A 3629-nucleotide genomic window follows, 5' to 3' on the forward strand; every position below is an offset into this window, starting at 1 on the left:
CACATAATCAGTGAACTGCTACTGCAGCTTCTCCAGTCCTCCCAGTTAATGGACTTTCCCATGTTCTCCCCTGTCTTTTGCTGACAGTTAGTGCAGTCCCACTCAACCTTTAGTGTGACCCCTGCCCCTCACTTTCTTTTCCACCCTAGATTACAGCGAGTACAGACCTGTCTGCATCCACCCCTGGTAAGGCCTTTCTCTCTTACCATAGTCCAACCTCATAGAAGCATCCCACATAGAGAAGCACTCTCTGCCTACACTACACCCACAAGTTCCTGTGTTTTCTAATCCAGCAATAAAATTAAGAAAGACATTAAGGACTTGTCATGCTTTGGAAGAGGGAAGACATGAGTTGAGCTTACTGGAACTAATCATACATCATTCGTGACCCTGGTTCCAGGAAAAGCGTAGGGATTATAGTAGGAGCAAGAGGTTTTAGGAGATGGGAGGGAAGGGGGTCAAGAGGGCAAGTGGTAGAGGGAGAAGAGGCGATCAACAGCGACACATCCTCCTCTGAGACAGTGGAAAAAGAGTCAAGGAAGGCAGGAGGAGAGTTAGGAAGAGGTGTAGGATGGGAAGAAGAAACAGAGGGGATGTTCTGATGTATGGATTCCACCTTTTCCTTAAAATAGTCAGCAAAGTCCTGAGCGGAGATGGAGGAAGGAGAGGCAGCTGAGGGTGGTTTGAGTAGAGTATCAAAGACAGAGAACAGTCGGCGTGGGTTAGACTTGTGCATGTTGATAAGTGCAGAAAAGTAGGCTTGTTTAGCTTGCGAGAGGGCAGAGTTGAAACAGGATAGCATAAATTTGTAATGAAGGAAGTCTGCGAGAGTGTGAGACTTCCTCCAGAGGCGTTCAGAGGAACGAGTGGAGGAACGCAGCATGCGTGTGTGGGAATTTAGCCAGGGTCTGGGGTTAGAAGGGCGAGTGCGGCAGAGAGAAAGTGGGGCATGTAGATCAAGAGAGGAGGACAAGACAGAGTTGTAGTTCCTGACCAGGTTGTCAGGGTCTGTAGCAGAGCTGAGAGAGGAAAGGGAGGAGCGTAAAGTGGCCTCAAAGTCAGGTAAGTGAATAGAGCGCAGGTTTCTGCAGAACCGGGGTGTAGATGGAGGTGGAGAAGCGAGATAGAGAGAATGAGATGAGATGATGGTCAGAGAGAGGAAAAGGGGAAATGGAGAAATCGGGGAGAGAGAAGTTCTTAGTGAAAACCAGGTCTAATTAGTGGCCATCCTTGTGGGTGCTGGCTGCAGTCCACTGTTGAAGGCCAAAAGAAGAGGTTAGAGAAAGAAAGCGGGAAGCCCAAGGGAGAGAGGGGTCATCAATGTGGCAATTGAAGTCCCCAAGGAGAAGAACAGGGGAGTCTGAGGAGAGGAAGAAAGTGTCAGGAATCCGCTCCGCGGGTTACTGGTTACCTTACCTTGCAGACCGGTGCAATTCTGGAGCAGCTCTCCTGGTGTTTGCTGCAGCCTGGATTCACTCACCAAAAGCTATACACACTCCCTCGGGTATCTACTGCAGCTGTGCAGCCTATTATGCAACCTAGACTTGCATTCATTCATTGGAGCAATATCTTCACACCCCCGCTGGGGATTGGCCTGCTGGCCTTTAAGTATTGCCTTCCCATAATGCTCCTTGCCGAGCATAGCCCTTACCGGATGTCACCAACTATTCTGCCACAAGCTCTTGCTTGTTCCCTTGTGCTGAAGCGGAGGTTTCCCTTGCGCCCTTCAGCTTCCTGTTCTCCTGTGCTGAAGCAGAGGTTTCGTCCCTGCGTCCGTCAGCTTCCTGTTCTCCTGTGCTGAAGCAGAGGTTTCGTCCCTGCGTCCGTCAGCTTCCTGTTCTCCTGTGCTGAAGCAGAGGTTTCGTCCCTGCGTCCTTCAGCCTCCTGGATTCCTGCACTGAAGCGGAGGTTTCGCCCCTGCGTCCTTCAGTCTCCTGGATTCCTGCACTGAAGCGGAGGTTTCCCTGTATATCTACAGCTTCCTGGTTCCTGGGGTCTACTCTTTCCCTAATCTAGAGAGGCCGTGTCCTGGTTCCTGCGCTGCTACAGAGGATTCCCTAACCCGCTCAGGACTCTTGCGCCGTCGCACTGGTTTAACCGTGCAGCTAGGCGGTGTGTAATCTGGTCTGCCTTCCACCTCCTGAGACCAGTACCATGGGCCATGGTCGCCGCACGCGCAGAGTCATACCCCGAGCTCATAAGCTGAAACGGGGTCCCCCTGACTACCGGATACTGAACTCCTGCTTGAACTACGTTTACCCTGATGTCTCCTGTCCTGACCTTGGCTTGCCCAACGACGATGCTGTCTTCTCTTATCCTGATCTTGCTACGTACGACTATGAACTGCGCAATCCGGATCAGCCTGCGAGGTTTAAGGTCGGTGCTTTTACAACCCTACCTCAGCCACGCGGTCCGACCCGAGTTTGTGGCGAGCACAACCGTGACAGAAAGAGAGCCAGGATTCAAAGTGAGAGAGAAAGGCAGAAGGGGGATGAGTAGAGGTAGGTGGGCGATAGATGACCGCCACATGAACAGGGAGAGGAGAGAAAATCTGGACAGTGTGAGTCTCAAAGGAGGGAAAAGCAAGAGAGGGAGGAATAGGAAGGGTTCGGTAACGACAGAGAGAGGAGAGCAGGAGCCCCACGCCTCCACCCCTGCCATCAGTGCGCGGAGTGTGGGAGAAGGAATGGCCACCATAGGAGAGGGCAGCTTCCAGAGCAGAGTCAGACTGAGTGAGCCAGGTCTCAGTTATAGCAAATAGGAGCAGAGAGTGAGAGAGAAAGAAGTCATGCACAGAGAGGAACTTGTTAGAAAGGGAGCGAGCATTCCAAAGAGCACAGGAGAAAGAGAGAGAGGAGGGAGGGTGGCAGGGGATGGGTATGAGGTTGGAGGGGTTGACACCAGAAGGAGTAGAGGTTGCAGTTGGCAGGCGAGGACGAGCGCATGTAGGAATAAGACAGGGACCAGGATTGGGAGAGATATCCCCAGAAACAAGGACGAGAAGCATGGATAGAAAAAGGATGTGTGAGGATGATTTGTAGGGGTGTTTTTTAGTGCAGGGGATATAGCTGTGTGGTGTCAGAGGAATTTGATTAGGGGTAGACAGAAAACAGCATTCAAATATGGTTTTTACCTAGCATTGGATCACTTGCATATACTATATAATACACACAGCAAAGGCTTCAATGAGGATTTAGAGATGGTTTTTACCTAGCACTGGATCACTTGCATCTTTTATACTATATTTGTGAAAGCACTGTATGCCTGTCTGCATGGCCTCTGTCCCTAGGGGAAATCTCATTGGTCCCTTGGCCCGCCCGCCCCCGCACACCTCTCATTGGCCTGAGGCGGAGTGACGGGCCAAAGGACACAACACACACACACACACACCTCCCCCCCAAAAAATAAGTACAACACTCCCCCCCCCTCTCACCCCTGTGGACTTGCCCCCCCCCCCCCCAACTGTCACCCCTCTGGCCCTCCTCAATGGCTGGCCGCCCTTGACCACCCACCCTCTCACCCCTTCTCCCTTCCCGGCGCTGGCCTGCAACAACAGAGCCACCCCCTATCACCATTACGGCCCCTTTGCTACGCCCTTACCCCACGCGGCACTTTCCGCCGCGGGTCCT

The sequence above is a fragment of the Ascaphus truei genome, chromosome 18 (assembly GCF_040206685.1).
Source record: "Ascaphus truei isolate aAscTru1 chromosome 18, aAscTru1.hap1, whole genome shotgun sequence".
NCBI classification, from domain to species: domain Eukaryota; kingdom Metazoa; phylum Chordata; class Amphibia; order Anura; family Ascaphidae; genus Ascaphus; species Ascaphus truei.